This window comes from Mustela nigripes, chromosome 2 (assembly GCF_022355385.1).
Source record: "Mustela nigripes isolate SB6536 chromosome 2, MUSNIG.SB6536, whole genome shotgun sequence".
NCBI classification, from domain to species: domain Eukaryota; kingdom Metazoa; phylum Chordata; class Mammalia; order Carnivora; family Mustelidae; genus Mustela; species Mustela nigripes.
In genome coordinates, this window is record NC_081558.1 from 76,925,378 (window position 1) to 76,949,112 (window position 23,735).

The window sequence follows — 23,735 nt, forward strand, 5'->3', positions numbered from 1 at the left end:
TTTGCTTTTGTCCCATGACACTATGACAAAATATATTTACCAAACATTCATAGTAACCTGTTGAATTGGGTGGTGCAACCTCTCACAGGCTTCAAAAATACCTCTATAAATTAACTTTGGGCTGAAAGTCACAACCATATTTATTTTTTTTTTAAGATTTTATTTATTTACTTATTTAGAGAGAGAGAGATCAAACAGGGGGAAGGGAAGATGGAGAGGAAGAGAGAGAATCTCAAGCAGACTCTGTGCTGAGCACGGAGCCTGACACAGAGCTCAATTCCATGACCATGAGATCATGACTGGAATTCAAGAGCCAGAAGCTTAACTGACTGAGCCGCCCATGTGCCCCATAGCCACATTTCTGATAGGGTTTCATCATGAATCCACAAACTATCCCAACACAAACCTCTCTTGTAAAATGCAGAGTATGCTTGTTTCGAAAATTCAAGGGGTTTAAATGAATTTCTATTAAATCATGGAATTGACTTAGTCCAAAATCTCATCAACAGCAAACCTATTTATTTCCTTGTTACTTATTTATTATTTGTTATTTATAATCTCCACTATGCCAGAAGATGAGATTGAGTCCCCTGCAGCCTGCCAGCTTTCCAATGTGGCTCATAATCCATGGTTCATTTTCAGGAATGTACTACACCAGCAGGTCTCTCTTTTATTTTAATAAAATGGCTTAAATTTCTACCTGTATGGTATCTATCTACCTATCCAGGTGTCTAGTATGCCATAGACACAGTAGAAGGCAAAGCAGCCAGATATATCCACGCCAGGAAGCAAGACTGAGGGCATAGCTTCTACCCCATTCTGTGCCGGGGGACTAGCTCCACTGAAATTCTCTTCTGTCTGGATTACATGCTGGGAATAGGTGTGGAACAGGCAGCCACTAGTAAGTGTCTCTATCCAACCCCTAGCCCCCTGCACTGTCCCATTTTCTAAAACTGTCCCTCAAAATCTCCCTACACAGCTGAGAAAACTTTAATAGAAGTACAATTACATTCTACTGTGGCTCAACTCTGTTGCTATTTTTCTTTCCTTATCTACATCTTTTGCAATTACCCCTTCAATATCATTGGGGTTTCATCTCACTCAAGGACTATCTAAAGATGTAGCACCATAGTTGCTGCTTGAACTGAAAACCTTAGCATAAGAGAAATAAAAGACAGCGTAAACTTAATTTCAGATCCTTTGTGTTCTGAGTTTTTAAGGATATGATTGCTACAAAAAAGTCATCCTTGAACGCTTTAATTTTTCTTGATTTGACAATTGTGCAAAAAAAATACTGCAACAGAAAGTTGCTTTCCAGCTATTCAAGAGCGATCTCTAAGATTCATTTCTTGTGGCAACGTTTACATTTGCTGAAGCTAGTACTGTAATTCCAAATGCTTTGAAGCTGGGCAAATGGAGTGAAACTTTAGAACAGCAAGTAAACCTAGCCTGGCACCCAGCATTCTCATCTCATGAGCAGCCTTGCCATTCCTCACAGTCACCTTGTACAGTTACTGAGGTGAAAAATGATAAAGAATATTGCTATGTTTCCAAAGGGTGGCCCCTAAAAATAGTATGCTATGACTTTTTTTCTGAATTAAGATGTTCAAAGACGATGTGGATATATTCTATTCAAAATGGATTGATTTCAAAAAGACATGATAAAGGAGAAAATATCAAATATATTGAATGCACAAATCTTAAGTAGCTACCAGTACCGCTACAGTAATTTGAACAACAGACTTAAGGCCGAGGTTTCAGCCTCTGAAGGAAACTGGGTAATCAATTTGAGATTTTATGTCTAATATTAAAAATGTTAAAACCAGGCTGACAAGGTTGGAGTTTGGGAGCAGAGACTCAGTATGAGTTGCCCATCTAGGAAATGTATGGCAAATCTAATGTTCTTTTTTCAAAAGGTGGGTGGTCATCCCAATGTAACCACCCAAGTAAAGAGTCTTCTTCTCCTTTTTTTTTTTTTTTTAAGATTTTAATTATTTATTTGAGAGAAAGAGAGAGAGAGAGAGAGACAGTGCACGAGAGAGAAAGAGTATGAGTGTGGTGATATGCAGAGGGAGAAACAAACTCCTCATTGAGCAAAGAGCCCAACATGGGACTGTGAGATCATGACCTGAGCAGAAGGCAGATGCGTAACCAACTGAGTCACCTGGGTGACACAGGTCTTCTTTTATTTTTTTTTGCTTCTTCACAGATAACTGGACATTATGGGAAGACATTTCCATATGCTTGTATCACAACTTTTATCGAAGAGGTAAGAACTCACCTTCTGACTGAACAATGAAAAGAAGAAATCAGCTGACAACTGCATGCCATATTGCAAATGACTTATCACCACCTTTCTCCCTCGAAATTACTGACTGTGATTGCCAGGATATCATATCATTAAAAGCTATGTTCCCTTTTCCTTGATATATCTTCAGCTTTGCCTTTTGAAAAATCAAGAATATTCTCTTCAAAATACATTTTGTCTTACAAAAAAATTACTCAATTTTAAATTTAAGGATTCCATTTAAAAAGACTGACATTGCCTTATCAATGTGAATATATATATTGGATACTATTATATTCAATATTTTTCCTGTAAATCTAAAAATATATACAGAGTGACACAGTTGTGTAACCAGAAAGCAAAGGTCTTTTTGGGGAGATGAACACCTCAGTTACATTTATATCCTGGCCTTTCTAGGAGAGTTCTGTGTTAGGGAAGGATATCAATATCCAGTTGGCAAATACAGAAAAAAGAATTCTAGGACACAATCTGAAGACCTAGACAATGGTCCTGGTTAAAATAATCTGCTTCACATCCCTGAGCCTTGTTTCCTCTGTCAGTAAAATGGAGCTAGTTTTGGTCCTTTAAATAGAGATATTCTTTTTTGTAAGATACATGAGAAAAGGACTCTGTCCACCTCTCTCAATGCAGAGTCACTATGATGCCCCTGGTATAGGATGTGATGAACACACTCTGAATGAAAGAACTGAAATATCAGAATTCTCCTTGCTAGTTCTTTGCATGTGCTGATAAAGACATTAATTGTTACTGAGCTTTTACGATGTGCCCAGTACCGCAATGAGCTCTTTCTGTGAACTATTGCTTTCCACTTGCCTAATCTAATGAGGTAATAGTTATGATCAACTCTATTTTATGCTCGGGGAAACTGAGACACAAAGCAGTCAAGTAACTTGCTCAAGGTGACACATGAGTAGGACTAGAAATTCACACCCAGGTGTATTATCTCTTTGGACGCAAAAAACAAATAAGAAACAAAATGACTTTTGCCTTCAGCTTGTTAATAAAACCTTTGATTCACATATGGTATTTCATGGGAATCCCAGAAAACCTTGGAATAGCAGGAACTTTATTTGATAGATTAAAAGGCCCAAAGCTCAGAAAGAAGAAATGATTTGCCCAAGGATCTAATTGGCATAGTGGACAGAATTCAAGCCTCCGGAATAATAATACAACAAACATTCCCTTGTATCACCCACCAAGACCTTTTATCAAGCCGTGGGGTGGGAAAGAAGGGACTCCACACTAATCCCTTTGGTTATTTTGGGAAACATGGCACTCATGTGTCTCTCCATATTCTAGAAGACTGTTTCACATTTCTCACTTGTGAAAGGCAAAGTAATGAAATGATTTCTCTTCAGAACTGAGCATCCACCTGGAAATGCAGCTCCTTCCCTAAACCACCCTCCCTTTGTCTGTGATGAAAAAAATAGATTAATTAACAGCACCCACGGATAAAAATGAACAGGACAAAGGATAGAAATGATTAGAACAAAGTGCTAAACGGATGGCAAATTCAATCAGGTACAGAAAGGACAGGAATATTAATTCAAACCACCTAAAAAGAGAAGCCTAAGTGGGGTGGAGTGGGGGAAAAACATTTTAATAAGCTCTGGGAAATGTGATTACATTTGGAATGCACTGAAACGGGTGAGGAGGACTTCAAATTTTGCCTGGGAGCCAGTGTGCACCCACAAGTAACAGAACCGATCCCAAACAAGCAAAACCAAACTGAAATAATTGGCTTGGAAAGGGCATCTGTTAACACATACTGCTTATGGAAAATCCAAGAAATCATCTTTCACCAGCAACTGTAGGACCTTGAGTAAGATTCAACTTTGGCCAGAGTAAAGTAATCAAGCATGAAATAGTTTTTTCATCAAAATGGCAAATAAGAAACCTCCTTTATTTTCCAAATTAGTGGTTTACTCTTTTCAAATAGGGCAGATTTCACTAAGAGAGTGAATCATAAGGAATGAGAATCAAGCAATTAGTCAAATTTGGGGTTCATGAATCTTGGAGTCATCAGAGGTAAAAGAGCAAAAATCTCCTTATTTTACAAATGTTGGTACATTTTGACAGTATTTTTGCTTCAACAATCAAAGCTTTAATTTTCTACTTAAGCCAGTGCAGGTTTCTTAATGAAACTAAGGAAGAAGGACCTGCCAACGATGTGAGCAATTCACTTCTTCTTGATGAAAGGAGCAGTAAAGGCAAAGGAGGTGTTCTGGAAGCGTGTGACTCACATGGACTGAAGTAGGACATGGCGGAAACAACGATGGCTCCACAAGTCACCCACCCCTCAACACGAGCACAAAAACCCCTTTGGGATGTCAGTACCTCTGTGGGCCTACTCTCAGATAGTTGAATTTATTTAATATTCATTGACTCAAAAAATAACTAATGACAGTAAGCTACTCTAAATTCAGTAGTGCTTTTGAATGAATTTCCATTTATTAATCTCAATGAAGAGCATCTTCGAATGTTTACCCAATGGTTGTACATGTGTGTGTGACATATTAATTTGTTCAATCTACAGACAATGTTTGATAAACGTTGATAAACGGATTTGAGGACCCTTATGAGTAATTTGTGTCTCCCCCGGATTCCTCAGCTGCCAGATGGGAACTACTAAACCCTTTCTCTTCTACTAAAGACTCCATGGACTAAAAATAGACTTTTAGAAGGCATTCCAGCATGTTATCTTGCAAAAATTTGCAGTCTATCTGCATTGAAAAAGAGCCAGAGTATCATACACTAAAATGGTAGCAGTATTCATCGCTGTCTACGATAGTTTAGGGAGGTTTATTTGTTTTTCTGTATTTTCCAAATTTTCAACAGCAATTATTTACCCCTTTTGTAGTAAAAACAAACAACAAAAAAGCCAAGGAAAACTTAACAGAAGGTCCCCATGCTATGATATTAGAAGACCCTAGCCATCCTCTGTAAACTTTAAAACCTGCATTTTGGGGGCGTTTGGGTGGCTCAGTTGGCTAAGAAACTGCCTTCAGCTCAGGTCATGATCATGGAGTCTGGGGATCGAGTCCTGTGTCCGGCTCCCTGCTCAGGGGGAGTTTGCTTCTCCTTCTGACCCTCCTTTTCTCATGCTCTCTCTCTTCTCTTTCTCAAACAGATAAATAAAATCTTAAAAAAACAAACAAAAACAAAAACAAAAAAACACCCAGATTCTTGGAAAATGTCCCTAATAGCCAGTCCTGCAAAGCAATGTGGGAAACTATGAGAATGTAAATGTGCATTCTACTACCACAACATATCCCACAAAAACTGAGTCTCTGGCAAGAACAACTGCATCTTCAGCACAAAAATAATCCTGTTGTGCTTCTGCTTACATCCTTCAATGGCTCCCACATTGACCTGGAGGAAAATTTCAAAGTTCTCAGAACTTTCTGATCCTGACCCCCTAACCTCTCTAGCTTAATGCCTAACCACTCTGTTGAGTAACCAAATTTGGCTCAGTCATCGTCTTCCAGAGCCATCTTGCTTGCTACTTCTTGAAAGAGTTTAGTCATTTCCCAGAGCACATACTCTGAACGAAGCCTCTCCAATTCATTAATGGAGGAAAAAAGACAGCTCCACTATTCTATTCATTCCTAAATGAGATTACCAAGACAGCAAATCCATTTTCTTTAGGATTTAAACACAATCCAGATACATTCTCATCATCTAGTAATTTGAAAAATACAAATGCATAAAAATTAATGATAGGTTCAATGTTAAGTCTGAAAACTCAACCATTATGGTGTGCTGAAAATTGTTAGTAACCCAGTGAATTGTGTCTACATATGTGGGAGGGATGGTACATCATTGCCAAGTGTGGTGTTGGCCACTATTTATTTCCCAATTTCCAGTGTCACTTTCTTCTTTGATAAGAGATATTCAGTTTTTGCTAGATACATGACGCCCTACAATATAGGTCATATACCCAGTCTCCTTTGTAGTTAAGGAGTATTCAAGTGACTAAGTTTTGGTCAAGGAAATATAAAGAGGAAGCATTCTGTTGTACTTCCATAAATCTTCTTGTAAGGGAGAAGGCACACTCTTTTCTTGCTCCATCCATTTGCATGTAATGTGGATGTGATGAACAGAGTTTTACCAGTCCTTCTGGACCAGAAGAATGGGACCACACTCTAGGGATGACAAAATAGTGAGCCAAAGGAAGCCTATGTAACCCTAAGTGGATAATTTCTATTCCTCTGATTCTAGTTCTAAATTATCTACTCTGAATTGTTTCTAGGTGAGAGAAAAAAATAAATGTTTGCCTTCTTTAAGTCTCTATACTTACTAGTCATTTTTTTCCAAATCTCTGCCTTTATAGCCCTACCTAATATTAAAGGATATATGAAGCTTTGTATGACAATAAGACATTTTAGCAGAATGAAGAATTAGAACTCTTAATAAACTTACTAATGCACTACATTCAGTTAGTGAATAGTAAAGTGTTAGTGATCCTTAAGTATTCACTTAGAAGGTTAGCATCCTCATCAAATCTTCCAGGAGCTGAAAGGCCAGGAGATTGGGTATACTGGTCTAAATGAAAGTATGTTTCTCTTTTCTCAAAAAGGGGCCATTAGTAACAGTGAAAAAAATCACAAAGAGAGCATTCCTAGAATTTAAGGAGCCCAGGAATTTCTACAAAACAGTGCATTCTTAGTTTTTAATGTTGTTGCTGGCAGAAGTTATTACTGATACCTTTCTTTTCAAACCAAATCTCTTTGATGAAAATGTTACAGTTGATAAACTTCCATTAAAAAATAGCAATCTCCGGGAGCGTGCTGGGCCCATATAAAAAATAGCAATCTCAATTTTACAAAATACCTCACTAGTACTCTTCAAAACTGTCAAGATCATGAAAAATAAGGAAGGACTGAGAAACTGTCATGGACCAGAGAAACTGATAAGGGTAGTGTGGATCTTGAATTGGATCCTGGAAAAGAAAAGCACTGTGGTGACATCCAACTCAAGTCCAGAGCTTGGTTGATAGTGATGCACCAAATACTGGAGCTTTCATTGTGACATACAGGAACTCTCTGTTCTACCTTTACTTTTTTGTTCATCTAAAATCATTCTAAATTTTAAAATTTTACTTTAAAAATGGCAATATCTATTGTTCAATAGTCTGGTAGATTGGTTGTAATAATTGGTATAAAACCATGGATTTACGGAAGGGATCCAATAAGTAGGAATATCCTTCCTTCCAAGGAAACCCTTGAAATCCCATCAACCCTTTCATTATAGACAAATTATTTGATATGTACCTCATCTCTCTAGGCATACCTGAAAAAATTATTCTCTTATCATAAACTTACATAAATTTGAAGATGATTTTTTTGATCATTTTCTTCACCGTCAATTACCTATTTGTCATCAGCTTTTCCTTTTATATTTCTTTCTTCCCTAAAGTCTTTTTTCTTCGTAGCCTTTCTAAGTTTTACACATATGAGTAAATTTAAGAGTCAAGTCACACGAAGTGCTCTCACAAAGACATCCAACAATAAGCTTTATAAGGGCAAATGCTTCCTTCTCCATGGTTCTCCCCCTCCTCTCTCTCCCTGAGATTTTACACAGAGTAGGTTCTCAGTATGTCTCTGTTAAATTGATTTAAATTAATAAACAAAGAGTATAGTGAAAGGACCATTTCATGCTTCCTGAGTGATTTATTACCTTTGCAAAGATTCCAGCATGATGTCAGATTTAATTACAACACTAAACTTTTAGCTCTCTTATATTTATTTCAAAACAATAAGTTAGACAAATTTTCCAGTCCATCATGAGCTACTCCTGTGAAAATCAGATGCCTCTGGGAGCTCCATGAACTCTTTCAAACAACCAGGATAAAAACAGTGAAGGAAATCCTCTTTTAGTAAAATAGTATCATGCCTAAGGGTCCCCAAATTCCCACAATTGCCAAGATTCCATTTATTTCCAAAGAGCATCTGACAAGTCAACAAAGTAATTTCTTTTTTTCTCTTTTCTTTCTTTCTTTTCTTTTTTTTTTTTTTTTTTTAATTCTAGGTCCTTTTTTGCTGATTTAGCCTATTTTAGTGTCTGGTTACTCATTTCTTACACTATACTTTTTTTCTACCACTGTATTTTTAGTTTGTTGCCTCAACTCTCTTCTAGATTACTACACTACTCTTTTCTGATTAGATAATACTTTGAAGTTTGTCTTGGTAAATTATAATAAAAAAGAACACACAAAGAAGTCAGCTGGAAAGGCATGTTAACAAGACAATGTCCAACAGTGCTTCCAGAAAATACTTTTAGCAGATGTTAATGAGGAGGATAAGAGAACCAAAGATGATATGAAGAAATAGTTTAGGAAGTGTGATCTTCAATTACAGCCAAGTGAAATTTGACTTAGAACTGAAATACTCATGTTCGCCAGTCCCTCAAATTGGGTTCTGGCTTTGGAGTAGAAATGGGGCCAGCAACACTCTGCTCTCGGCAGCTCAAATCGTCTTGGGCGTAAGTCAGGGCCCAGTCCCTGGAAGCAGATGTTGCTGATGCTCTATCCATATTCCCTTGGATCCCTTGATGGTTCTGGTGTGTTTTCATTCCTGGCAGCCTGTACTCATGACTTTATTGTAGGAGGACCCTCAGGCCTTGGGCTGCTATAACTCACTTTGCATCAATCAGTGCTTCTCAAAGTATGAAGTGCAAATCAGGAGCATCAGCATCACTTGAGAACTTGTTCAAACTGCAAGTTCTTAAGCCCAACTGCAGATCCACTGTGGGGAGGGCTTAGCAATCTGTATTTTAATAAGACTTCTAGATGATTCCAACCTGTGAGGAGTTTTGAGCTCCATGGACCTACCTGTATACATTGAAAGCCAAATGGCTGGGAGTTTATATTTTTGGGGAGAGGCAATCTTTGGCCAATGTTGGTAGATATGAGTGTATCCAACACCCCACGTGCCCCACCCTGGTGGAGACAAATCGAAGTTCAGTTCCCTGCAGAACTGATTCAAAATTAGCCTCTGTGAGACTCTCCTGATAGCACTCCCATATTGGCTTCCTTCCTTTTACTTCCCTGCCTCACTGCCCTACTCCTTTACTAGTTTTTTCCTAGGACCGGTTTGTAATAAATCATTTTCACATGAGTCTTCATCTCAGAGTCTGATTCTAGAGATCTATACAAAAATATGTCTTGTAGTGAAAAAACACTTCAACTTCATTGGTTATAGCTTGGTGGTCCGGCATGACATTGTCATTGTTACTAGACTCCGGGCACTGTCCTAGAAGTTGGGGATAACAAGAAGAATAAAGCCCTTTCTGCCTTCAGAGAATGTAGGCCTACTGATAGTAGTAGTGGGAAGCAGACACATGGATGGATATCATCAATATATCAAAACTGAAATTCAAGAGTGCTAGGAAAACCCCAAATTCCTGAAAGAGGCAATAGGCCAAGCTTGCTGCTGAAGTGTGGGTGAGGACTTGTGAATCTAGATATGCAAAGTGAACAAAATATTCTACCATAAGCCATGGACCAAAACATGAAAATGAGCAACAGAGAAAAAAAAGCACGTGATTTGGTGTTCATGTAGTGTCAAGATCAAATTGGAAAGGGCCAGGTGATGAAGCTGAAAAAAATGGGAAAGTCCTGAAGCACAAGTAGACTTCCATGCCCTGCAAAGTAGTATTGCCTTTTTCTGTAGATGGTAGGTATCTGCTGGTAACTTTTAAGCATGAGAGTAACTTTTTCAGAAGTGCATAGAAAGATCCTCCTGGCTGAATTAGGAGGAGCTATTCCATCATCAGGAGACCAAGTCAAAGACTCTAGAGATAGATAGTCCAAGCAAGATGTACCACAGTCCTGAGCTAGAAGTGAATATGTAACCCAAGAAATATTTAAGGGGGGAAATTGGCAGGATTTTGACTGCATAATGTTGTGTTGAATGATGGGGGGGCGGGACGAGGAGGCAAGGACAAATCCAGGTTTCTGGTTTAAGTGATGCAATTAACTTCAAGTCATAATCATTTCCATTTTGTGAGTTCAGAGTGAGGACTAAACAGCCATGCTGAGAACTGCTCCCCTACCTTGGAAAAGCAAGATACAACAATATTTTAAATCAACACAGTTGACGGAAGACTTCATCAGCATCGACAGACACAAGGCAACTCTGATTAGCACAGATACAGAATTGCCTAATCAACAAAAGCACCAGGCACAATTAATACACAAGCCCTTTCAGTTAAATGCAATTTAGGCATGATTACTTAAATGGAAAGTTTATGAAATTACCCAGGATTTTTTAAGTAATTAATAAAATTCTAAGTCTGGAGAAAATTAGATGTAGAGCAAAAGTTTCTAGAGAACCAACAGTCAAATGAAGATGTACGTGTGTGTGTTGGGGCGTGGGAAGCAAAAACATAATCAATGTGAGCCGCCAACAAGGTAACCTGCAAAATGAAATCCTGCAAATTACTACTTGGACAGAAACAAACACAACACCTAACACTGGTACATAAATATTCCCATTACATGTGCCCCTTTTCTCAAAGCCAGAACTTGCTGCCCGCAAAAGGAAGGAGTTGGTAGAACTGACTTGGAAGAGTTTTTTGTTACTGAGGCCAGTGTACCTGGGAGGGCCTACTGAGTAACCCAGTATAGCTCCATCCTTTTGCACATGATTCATCAGGAGCAAAGTGATGGAATGGCCAAGCCAGCACAAGAACCCAGCTCCCCTTCTGCCCAAGTGTTGGGGCTCTTAGAAAGGCCCCCTGGGTAATACAGATGCACAGATTCACACCTCTCCTTCCTCTCTGCTCCCTTTGACTTCAACTCCATGGTATGCACAATAAGAGAAATAGCAATAAGAAACACCACCTTCAGGCTTCCGTAGAAATAATGGAGATGTCAGTTAGCTTCATCATCCCCTCAATCAACCTTAGAAAAGGCTTCCTTTAAAGAAGCAGTCGAGTTCAGCAAGAGTGAGAGGCAGTGGTGGGAATCAAGGGCTGTCCTTAACACCAAAGTAGCTGCATCTTTCCAAGAAATTCGTAAAGACTCCAAACCCAATTTGAATAAAGCAAAGGCATCTGTCTGTCTAAAGATACAAGCAGAAACCTATCAGCGTGGACAGTGCCACAGCTATAGCAGAGCTGAGAAGCTACATAGCACAGAGATTTCCGAGGGGGTGCTGGGGTAGAGCAGAGGAGAGAGAAAATTAAGGAGTGAGAGGAGGCCCTTTCAGAGGACACAGCGGTAGAAACTATTTATTACTCAGCACTAATGCATTCAATAACTCAATGACGGCTGTGCTGGTACCATGTGGATCAGATGAGTATCAGTCCTAGCAAACAAGAACAGTTTTCTTTCTTTCTTCCTTTTCTTTCTTTCTTTCTTTTCTTTTCTTTTTTTTTATTTGACAGAGATCACAAGCAGGCAGAGGCAGGCAGAGAAAGAGGAGGAAACAGGCTCCCCGCTGAGCAGAGAGCCTGATGCGGGGCTTGATCCCAGGACCCTGGGACCATGACCTGAGCTGAAGGCAGAGGCTTTAACCCACTGAGCCACCCAGGTGCCCCACAGGAACAGTTTTCTTGTATTAAACTCTCTAAATTCCAAAATGTGGAGCACAGGTAGGGCATGCCAGAGAATTTAAGGACAGTAATTAATTAAGCTGACTATAATGATCAAGGGGGGGAAGATAAGGCAGGCTAGCTTTAATAGCTAGAAGAAATTACTTCAATTATGTTAACTCAAGAGAAAGAAAAAGAAGAGGTTTGGCTAGAAGATCTGAAATTCATATTCCTGTAAAGAGTTAATATACCTGGTTTTCTGGGACTTGTAACAGAATGCTAGGGTGATAGGTCAATGGCAGCAGCACTCAGAAGAGCATCAGGATCCTCAGATATTTACTAAAGGTTTCTGAGGGGTCACAGAGATCACAACCTGTAACCTGGAGAACACGGCTATCTGAGCAAGATGAGTAACCTCTCTCCATTCCAGACCCTTCTGCACTTTCCTGACTTTCTAGCCTTAAAAGACACAGAAATGTCAGAGACTGACTTTGGGCTTTGATCTTCAGCTGGAGGAATCTAAGACCATCAGGAAATACAGTGTAGGACATTGATGGCCGCTGAATCAACCAAGTTCCAGCTCTCATGACTTGACAGATCTGGCCTATGCAGGATGCGCATGACCATTGTCACAAACACTGAAGGGTCAGTACGACAGCGAAGAACTGGGAAAGCATAAGTGTTTTACTCTACGAAGGCGGCTGGACAATCAACAGCATGTCCATTCAGTGCGATGTATACAGCCATTAAGATAATCTTTGTAAAGACACTGTAATTTTTTAATATACATAATGAAAAAGGAGGATATAAAATTACCTGTGCAGTATGATGGCAACTAACAACAACAAAACACCTACAGTCATAAAAACCACCAAAACATTAATAATATCTGGGTGTGGCATTCCTTCACTCTCCTATTTATTAGTATTTTCCCAATTTACTTTAAATAAGCATGTATTAACATAATGAATTAAAAACAATAATGTGTCTTGGATGAAATACACATACTTACATGGATTCTATAGGTAGTAAATGTGGTCTCCGGAGATGAATTACCTTTTGGCTTCAAATTAGAAGTCATGATACTTTGTATTCTCTTCTTAGACTTTCCCTTAAACAAAGGCCAATATTCATGTGTGTGTGTGTGCATGTGTGTGTGTGTTGGGTAGTGAGGGGGCTTCTCTTAAAAATGCACACATTTCTGGGGTGGCATCTCCATGGACTGGTTTGAAAAGGCACTCATGATTCATTCAGGGTGTTTCTGAGATTCTTCAAAAGTCTACGATGAATCATGGCAGCTATTAGGGTCCCACATGGATTACTAGCAAGCCAAAGATAATATTATCTCAAAATTGACTTTTACCTTAATAAGTTTTATTACTTTTTATAAGAAATATATGGTAATCCACACAACACGTTGGCATAGCATCACTGAGGTGGAAAATATTTTCACTCCATGTAAGGGTGAGGCCGAGGCTTGGGCAAGATAAGTAATTCTCTCAGGGCCATGCAATTAAGAAAGGAAAAAAATCAGGATCTGAACTGTGTGCTCTCTGACATCAAGGTCTGTGTCTTTGACCATGTCCTGTACTGCCTGCATTTTTGGACAGGAGGAATATATACCTAGATACCTTGGAAGTCAGTAGTCCTCACAGACCAAATTTCTCTGTCAATGTTTGCTCTAGACCAATACCAGAGAAGTCAAGCGATTTTCAGGAACACCCAGACACAGATTAACTAATGCAGTTTCTTATACTGGCCACTTCAGATACCTAAATGAACCCTATCGTAGAAGCTACAGGTAAAAGAAAATGAAGATATCAATGTCTGATGGCTCTCTTTTGATTAAATCAGCTTTAAAATGTCACCTCCTTGCACACATAAAATTCACTCCATCCTTGTTCTGTTTCAAATTTGCTAATTTATTTAAGAGAACTAATCATATCTAACTCTAACATCTACTCTGAAAGACTTAACATGACTTGCTGCCCAAAAGGAAACATTCTGATCTAAAACAATTAAATGGAATAGAATAATATTCTGGTTTAAAATTCACTTGCTTAACTTCCATGGCTTTCTGACTAAAAAAAAAAAGAAAGAAAGAAAGAAAAAAGAAAGGAAAAGAAAATTAATTTTTAATTATAATTTTTATAACTTAATAATCAGGAGGCACCTCCACCACGCTCATCCAGGAACCAGAGACATAGATATCCTGACCCCAGCAACACAAGCAAAGCCCCTGTGATCTCGATTCTCAGGTCCACTGAATTCTTGGGTGGAGGAGGGATATAGTAATGCAATTATGAGGGGAGCCCTACATTATCTCTTAACAAAATTCAGAGGGAGAAAAAATGTGTGCAGCTGTAACGCTAAAACTCTAAGTGACGGCTTTTGCAGAATGAGAACTATGCTGGCACGAGACAAGGCAACATGAAAAATCATGGACTAAATCTGAGTGCAAAAATCTATGGTGAAATGGATTTCATCACAAAACACCTTTCCAAAGGAAGAGCTAAATTCTAGAGGCCTTGGAGAATCACTGCAATCCAGATGGGATGACACTTCAAAGAAGAACCTACAGGGAAAAATATTTCACAAAATAGGAATGAATGAAAGCAGCTTATGGGGTTTCTATTGGTTTTTGGCCTCTGCAAAATAATCTATTTTCAGAAAACCTAAAGAAACTAAGTCCAAAAAGACTTCTCTTTGTTGTTTTCTGTTTAAGTGTCCAGGTAAAACTAGTTCTTCCTGAGGAAGCAGCAAAAATACAAAAACAAAGACTCGGGAAACACAAGTTGGGTCTTTACACAATAGTGTTTAAAATCTACCAATGGTAATTTGAATGTGTCCATCTAATCTTTGAACTGTCTGTATGGTCGTGTAGGATCTGCACAATTTTGATGTATTATCTTATTTCAACTTCCCAGCAATCCTGGGAGGTTGCAGGACCTCATTAGACCCATTTCATGGATGATGGAAATGACACAGAGAGAACAAAGGACTTACTCAACGGCTAACTGCAAATGGCAGAATCTGAACTTAAACACCCATGTCCTTGCCGTACGTGAGCCCAGGACAAGCATGATGAGTTTGCTCGGCAGCCAGCCTGCTCAGATTTAAAATCTGAGCTCTTCTGAACTGGAGACTGTACCTCATCTCTCTGTGACTCAGTTACTTTACCTATAAAGTGGAGACAAGGACAGGGCTGTCGTGAGGATAAAGTGATTCAATATGTCCAAAGTGCCTGGTGCCCAGTAAGTCCTATCATTAACTATGTACAGATATTTGGTTCCATCTCCCCTTTTAAACATAAAAATGTTTTTATGAAATTATGTTCCCAATATTTATATCTAGCTATGTCCAAACTCCCAAAGTACTATGTATGCAACATCATTATCAAGTTAGCATCTGGTCCCAAGCCAGATTCTCAATGCTCTGTGATCCCGATCACCATCCCTGCTGTTGGGTAATTGGTTGTAGTCATGCTTATAGTACCACTCGGATGGAATGGGCTCCGTCACCTTCCCATTCACTGACAGTGTAGACATAATCTTAGAGCAAGAGCTGCCTGAATTATGCCAACTCATCCGGACCCAGAAGAGGCACTTTGCAGAATACTGTAGATTAAAATAAATAAATAAAAGGTCCCCTTTCCTCCTGATCACAGTTTTTATCTACTGTCACAAGTGCAACCTAGTTATTACTCTTTATTGCAGAGACCATATCATCTGAAAATATTTTCTATAAAGAATGAGGCCTTGCAGAACCTACCAGTTTGGTCATCTTAATCACACTGAATTTCAACTCCCAGAAACCAAGCGTTAGAAACAAAATATTCCTTGGAGAGCTCGTTGTCACTTGCTATTTCTGATGAATGGTCATTATTCTCTTTAAATTTTAGTATATTCAGAGGAAATAGCCATACTGTATGAGCTAATGAAATGTGCTACATGAACAACATACTTTTGAAAAAGCTGAAGCTTAGAGTTTGCTTTTAGAATTATCATAACTTCATTTGCCAGAGGATTAAGATACAGATAATGATAGTTGTAGGCATTAAGTATTAATGAGGTGTTATGTGATGTTCCTAGCTTACAGCCAGTCAGTGAAAATGCTCAATAAATATGTATTCCTTCCCCTTCACTGCTTGCCACCCCCACACACACACTCAAAGGCCTGGTAAGAATGGTCTCAGCTGCATCAACTCCTCCCTCCTCCTCAAAGTGTGGTGGCTGGACCAGTAGCAGCTCTGGGGAGCTTGTTAGAAATGCCAATGGCCCCACTTCACAGCACCTGGATCAGACTCTGCATTTTAAAATGATTCCAGGTGATTCCCATGCACATGAAAGTTTGAGAGGCCCAGGGCGACAACTCTATGGGACATTTATTTGCAATTTTCTCCTTTACTGGAGGGACCATTGAAGGAATGACACCTACTAGCTGTCTAGTGGGCAGGTAAAGTCAAGATTAGGCCAAATTTGATAGTCAGAACTAGGATCCACGTCGGCAACCATTCTAGAACTAAAGACAGCCAGTCTCTCCCTGATTTGCCCTACTGTCTCTTGTTATTTACTTATGAAAGCTTGAAAAAGCAGATGCGGCCTCACCTGCCACCACTCAGAACCATAAAAGACTGAGTCATCCCGTCTCCACCATTTGAAGAGCTGCATTGCTCCTCGATTCAAGCTGGGTGAGCCCAGGAATGAATGAAAGGCCTAGGTCAATCAGCCCTCTGTGAAACCGGGCTTAGAAAGCAACTTCTAATGTCATGGGCTCCTTGGACAGAATTAAGAAGTGTCTAGAGATGAGGTGCCTGGGTGGCTCAGCCATTAAGCAATTTGCCTTCGGCTCAGGTTATGTTCTCAGGGTCCTGGGATCGAGCCCTGCATCGGGCTCCCTGCTCAGCGGGGAGCCTGCTTCTCCCTCTCCCCCTGCTTGTGTTCCCTCTCATTGTGTGTCTGTCACACAAATAAAATCTTAAAAAAAAAACCCAAAGTGTCTAGAGATTCCAACAACAGCAAAAGAAGAAGAAGAAATGAAGACAGAAAAAAAAAAAAAAAAAAAAAGAGGAGGAGGAAAATAACTTATTGAATCCATCTAGTTGTGGCAATACTCAATGCAGAAAAGCAAGTCCGAGTCTGTTTAATTGACTGATACTGTCAATTCCGAAAAATGATTTAGCGAATAAGAAAGTTGGAATGGGATCCCTGAGGATAAATTACTCTCAAAGAGAGAAATGGGAGCGGCAAGAACACACGTTATATCTCAGGGGAGTCAGTCACTACTATTGTACCAGCCCTCTGGTCACTCTGTTTTGGGCCAGAAAATGTGTTTTAAAATTGAATGTAATTCAGGAAGCACCAATTGGGCTGTGATTATGTACGTGGATGGTGGGAATTTCAGCCATGGAGGTGATTCCTTCTGTTCCCTCAGGAGCTCATGGTATGCGTTGACGGTAAGCATCTATTACAATCTTTGGGGGAAAAAAAACAATATTTTCATGCATCAATGCCCTACTTCAGTCAGCGGGGAAAGGGCAAAGCATGGAGTTTGGGGTTCAGAAAGCACTCGCCAGGTAATGGACCCTTAAGGAGAAGTCCCCGATGATACAAAAAATGAAATATTAAATGCTTTAATTATCTCCTTGACATTTAAGTCTTTTTCAATCCCTTTCACATAAGCTACTGATCTGTGCATGTTCTGGAAGCCTACAAAGAAGGTAAGGAGGTGCTTTTCCTCCTAACTGAAGAGAAAAAGCTCTGCAGCTCAGAGCCTTCAAATAAGTGAGTCATGCTTCCATAGCTTGGAACTGGCAAAAGAAAAAGAATGTGAACTTGGATTCTGTTAACTCAATTCTGTTAACTCAATCTAGGTCTTTGTCTACTAGCCCATGCTAAGTACTAAGTTGCATACAAAGCATATCCACATAACTTACCTCGCTCTAATTTTGATCTTTAGTTACCCTGTGGAGAAAGCAGCAGGGGTGATTGATTCTGATTTTCAGATGGGAAACTTGTCCAGTGGCTCTCAGTAATGGGTCACCAGGACTAAAAACCCAGTCTTTGGGTTCCCCGACTGGGGAGCTTTCTCCTCTACTTGCTTGATGTGACTATTCTTGACAATTTATTTCCTCCTCTTCTTGGAAACCTGGGTTGACTATATTCCACAGCTTTCCCCGTAATGAGGGGTAGCCATTTGACTGAATTCCGGCCAGTGGAATGGGTATGCAAAGAATACGTGCCCCTCATAAAGCTCGGCCTACACAAGTATCCCATGCACACTCCTCTAAACCTCTTTGCTCCTGGCTGGCTGGAAGGGGGTGAACCGTAGCAAACACGGAAGCCATGTGTTGGTGGTAATAGAGCCATAGTCGCCTGAGGTCCCTGAACGACTCCTGGTGGCAAGTTACCTTTCCCTCCCACCTTCCCTGGACAACATGTGATTAAGAAATAAAAGTTGGGTTGTGTTGAGTCATGACATGTTTAGGCCAATTTTTTCAAATGGTGAGATTATCATGGCTATGATACACAACAAGCCTCTCTGGATGTCAGCTCATTTGGGGCAGCAGCAGCAGCAGCAATGTGAGTATTGCTCTGTTTCACAGGGACGATCAAATCCTCCCCTGAAGTGACTGTTCGGAGTGCTCATAAATCACAGAACCAAAATAACGTGGGGAGATGGGCACCCAGGCACAGCCATTGGGAGGCAGTGTAGAGAAGCAGAGGAGAGTAACTCCAAGAGCAGTCCTTAGTCTCGGGCTCACTCTGTCATTCATTAGCTGTGCAAGCTCTGGCTGGTCCCTCAGTTTTTGAGTCTTGGTTTCCTCATCTATAAAATGCTGATAATATGCAACAATGATGGGATGGTGAATTTTAAGCCATGTCACAATTTAAGTTAATGCTTGGCATAGACCCTGGCCCATACAGGAAGCCCAGTAACTAGTAGTCATCATGAACATTTTGCGCATGCACTGTTGGGCTTCTCTGTCCCCACAACACAACTAGAATTGCAGCTGAAGGTAACATGGGTAATTAGTAATAAAAAGGCAGAGATATGGGCTCTGCTTCATTTGGTATTCTCAAGAGGACACAGCTACAAAGGACAGTTAAAACCATTAAAAGATACAGGTAGCTGCTGTTGATGCAAACAGGGCATATGAGTTAGTGAAATGAACCCAAGTATATTTGTTTCCAGAACTACTGGGTTTTACTCATAATCCTAGGTCAACCTGTCAAGTAAATCTATTTATCAGCAGAATGCCTTAGTCATGCAATTGTAGCAGGCTCTAGATTGGATTCTACTAATAGTCTTCATAAACAAAGCAGCATGTAGCTCAAGATAAGGACATTATTATGCCTCTCAAAGGCTTTAAGAGAACTCCAGAGGGTTAGCAAGAATTACAATTCCTTTTCCATTGGTCACTGGCTTTAAAGATAGGGTCATAATGTTTGCTCTATGACTACAGGCTTATTTCTCTCATTACTTTCTCTGCCTACTTTGGAAAGTTTCCATTTACTGTAATGTTTAGTGAATATAAAACATAGACACACAGACACTAGATGGGTACCACAGGGCTACCATTACTTCAACCCTGATCGACCCTTCGCAAAAATAAAATGTGCCCGTATAAAACTACAGCCATGCAGTAAGTGATTTTCAAGTTCCATTGCATTCCAAATTCTCATTATTCTCTTATTTGGTACTGCATTTTAAAAATGACAATCGTGGGGTGCCTGAGTGGCTCAGTCAATTAAGTGGCTGGCTCTTGGTTTCGGTTCAGGTCGTATCTCAGGGTTGTGGGACTGAGCCCCTCCTGGGGCTCTGTGATCAGCAGGGAGTCTGCATGAGGATTGTCTCTCTCCCTCTCTCTCTCTCTCCTTCTTTCCCTCCCCCCACTCATGTGCGCACTCTCTCTCTCTAAAATAAATAAATCTATAAAAAAATGACAATCACTAAATCCAAATGTATCTAGTTATACTATACGTTACCGGTCAGGTTCATTCACACTGACAGCAAGTACATTCTTCTTGGGATTGTCAAACCATCGGGAGTTGCCTTTCCTGCCCGCAGAATAAAACGGAATGATTAGATCTCAAGGAATCCTCAAAGATTTGTTGTTGTCATTTTTACCATGTTTCTCAGCCACATCCCTTGTAGGAATTTGTGCATTCAAACTGACATATGGCCGGCTGTGAGAGAATGCTTTGGGGCAACACTGACAAAATGCCCACTGCCCCAGAGCAGAGCCAACAAGGGCCACTGGCCAAAGACTGGATGCCTCTGCTTCTGAGTGGTCTCATTTCCATCCCCTCTTCTCCAGACTCATGGCCACCGCCGGGCCTGGTGCTGTTCTGTCTTTAACACCTCTACCAAATCTTCCCTCTTCACCGAAAGTCCAGGCCTCAAAGTCAGAATCATCAGCAGGTGAAAGTAACTAACAAGAAATGACTTTGTTTTATTTCTATAGTATTGGATCCTGAGGTTAAACTTCTATTTATGAGAAGTACTACTCGTTTTCCATTAAGGGAGTTGTGTAAGTATTGATAGAGACACATATGGACATATATTCTTTATAGATATATTTAAGTAAAAAATAAGTCCATTTAGGGCACCTGGGTGGCTCAGTTGGTTAAGTGTGTACCTTTGGTTCAGGTCATGATCCCAGGTCCTGGGATCAAGACCCTCATGGGGCTCTCTGTTCATTGGGGAGCCTGCTTCTCCCTCTGCCCCTCCTCCATGCTTCTGTGCTCTTTCTCTCTTTTACACTCTTTCTTCCAAATAAATAAAACCTATGAAAAAATAAGTCCATTTAAAGAAATATATTAGGAAATTATACTCAAAAATCATGAAGATAAAAGCTAATGACTGACTAAAGTTAGGAAATGAATGGCAACATGAGCCTCCCAATGTGATGGAGGGTCGTGGTTTCTGCTTTCCTGTGGGCACTTGGTACCCACCAGTGCTCTGTTCATTAAAAAAACAGTAGAATAAAACATCTGCAAAGAGGAGTTGGAGAGGCTGCTGGGAGCCTCTGCTTTCTGTTTAACATACACAATTGGCAGTTTTAGGAAGCAGCCTTTTGGAGATAAGTGAGTCCTGAAGTGTAAGCTCTCATTTCTTTTTCAGCAGAACCACAGTGGCTGGAAGGCAAGCCGCACCTGCCCAGGGCTCACATCTGCCCAGGCTCACCTGCCACCACATGGCCTCCATGGCCACAGTGGCTGTAGCCCCTCTCCAAGGGCAGGGCAGGTATCCTGCAAGAAATGGCAGCTGTAGGGCACCTGGTTGGCTCAGTTGTTAAGCATCTGCCTTTGGCTCAGGTTGTGATCCCAGGATCCTGAAATCGAGTCCTGCATCAGGCTCCCTGCTCGGTGGGGGGTCTGTTTCCTCCCTCTCCCACTTCCCCTGCTTGTGTTCTCTTTCTCATTATGTCTCTCTTTGTTGAATAAATAAATTAAATGTTGGGAAAAAAAAAGGGAAATGGCAGCTGCTTTGTCCAAGGAAAATGTGCTTTTTTCCATTCAATAATGTGCATTATTGAATGTGGAGCAAATTTTTTTAAAAGATTTTATTTATCTATTTGACAGACAGAGATCACAAGTAGGCAGAGAGGCAGGCAGAGAGAGAGGAGGAAGCTGGGTCCCCACAGAGCAGAGAGCCCGACGCGGGGCTCGATCCCACGACCCAGGGATCATGACCGGACCCGAAGGCAGAGGCTTTAACCCACTGAGCCACCCAGGTGCCCTGGAGCAATTTTTTTTAAGAGGTCAAAAATAATAGGTTTGGTGGTGATGGTTGTTTTCTTTTCTCTCTAAAATGGTTCCCTGGACAGCAAGGCAGTGCACATACCACTCACTCAGCCAAGTTGCAAATGACAACTTCAGGTCTACTACCCCTGTATTCCTCATTCTCCTGCTAGAGTCTTAGTTCCTGTCCTGGGACCCCACTCTCATCAGGAAGAAACTGGGCTCACAGGCAAATACTTAGGGGACAAGGCACCCAACAGGACTCTGTGAAAGAAAAGAGTTTTCTTCTCTCTTTTACCATAGTCGAGGGGAGGTTAAAAATATAACAAAATGGTCCCATTTATCAACAAAAATTAGTTCTGCCAGCCAGAGGAGGACTTGTGAACCAAATGCCACTTCACAACAGTTTAAGAAACATATGACCTGGATAATCACCTCAATTCTGTCTCCCATAAAATGGGGTTCTTTTATGTGACCCAAACATCAAAGGGATATTATTGTAAGAAACATTTAGATGATATCTTTAAAATGCTTGTAGTTCTCAGCGGGGGGAAATGGTATCTGGGGGGAGACTATAAAATAAAGCATCCAAAAAATGAATGAAAACAAAGACTTGTCTGCAATGGTTACCTTTACCTAGGAAACTACATCTAAGATTTCATCCACCTGGTAGCCAAGCCCCTTTACAGCATATAATGACCCTGGGTGATATTATCTCCTGCTATTTATTCCACGAACGCCTCCAGGCCACAGCGAAAAAACCAAACAGAGCAACAACAACAATAATCTTTGCACTTTCCCACTACAGGCTTTCTCATCTGTGTATTTGCCTACCCTGGTCCTGCTCTCTGGAACATCGCCCTTTTTCCCTGCTGGGGACGTCTTTGCTCTTTCATTTTCCTCTGAAGTACGTCCAGAAGATATCCACATTTCTCAGCAGCATTTATTATACTAATCTTATCGTATAGCTGTGTATCAGAACCACCTGGCAGAGAAACTACTGATGGCTTAGCCCTAGCCTTAGCAATTCCGATTTAACGTGTGCAGAGTGTAGGTGGAACTTGGAGGATTTTAGAACCTCTCCAGAAGTTTCTGGCATATAGTGAAGTTTGAGAACCACTGATATGCATACTGACAGTCTTCTCCAATAGCCTCTGCTATTGGACCGTGAGCTTCTTATGTTTGCCCACCTTGGTACAGAAGGATGGCAAGCCTCCTTTTCAACATTCTGAACGGATCTGGCCTAGGCTAAAAACCTACGCTGGTCTCGTTCCAGAACCTCTACATTTCTGACGGATTTTCGGTCTGATCCTATGATACTATTGTGCAGATTACTGGAAACAGACCACCAGGAGTAGGAAGGCATCGCAATTCAGCCAGGCTGTGGACTGCTTCTGCATCTAGGAAATGTATCATACAGGCTATTTTAGGTTCTTAATTAGACATGGAAAAAATAGCCATCTGGTGCCACCAAGTATGGACACTGCAAATTTTTCTCCGATATCCACATGATATAATTTGCCTTTTAATGAACTAAATGCCACCCAGGAGATGAACTGTTGTTTTCAATATGGTGGCTTTCAGTATGGCCGCTCGTTTTGACACTATTTCATGACACGCACCTGGCTATAGTCTGTTCTTAAAAACAAACAGCTCAGAGTGGATTGTATTATAATTCATAGTAAAATCTAACACCTGGCTCAGAGCAGTAATCAAATAAATGATTTAATGGTCTAAAACACTCAGCACGATCAACAGCTCTCAAAATCTCTGCTAGACCTCAGGTTATCTTACTGTTGTTTAAAGGACACTGTCAGCTTTCTTCTCTGTGAGTTCTTCTTCCTGACAGTTTACATGTTTTGTTTTATACTCCATCTCTCTCATCTTCCCAGAGGCTTAAATCAGTGAGAAATGGCATGTCAGCTTCTCCTAAAACATTATTAATGACAGGCCAATTTCTGCAACATCTGAACTTACATGTATATCCAAGCCCACCTTTAAGAATATTTCAAATCAGTCTTTCCACTGTCTTTGTTACTCTGCCTGAAGAAAAATGACAGGAATTCTAGATTTCATGGAGAAACTGCCCAGATATAGGCTGTGGCTAACAGAAGTTGGCTGAACTGAGTATCAGGGAGGTGCAA

The 23,735-nt window shown here is 40.4% G+C and overlaps 1 protein-coding gene across 12 annotated transcripts in view; it reads right to left on the minus strand.

Moving 5' to 3' along the window:
* Positions 1-23,735, minus strand: part of LRRC3B (leucine rich repeat containing 3B) — an 89,062-nt gene that overhangs the window by 36,859 nt on the left and 28,468 nt on the right. For 3 of the 12 annotated variants that reach the window (XM_059390826.1, XM_059390824.1, XM_059390821.1), the window contains one exon: positions 19,834-19,905. The exons of the other annotated variants lie outside the window; for them this stretch is intronic. The gene's annotated coding sequence lies outside the window, so the exon portion shown is untranslated. The remainder of the gene's footprint in view (positions 1-19,833; positions 19,906-23,735) is intronic. 12 annotated transcript variants of the gene reach the window in all.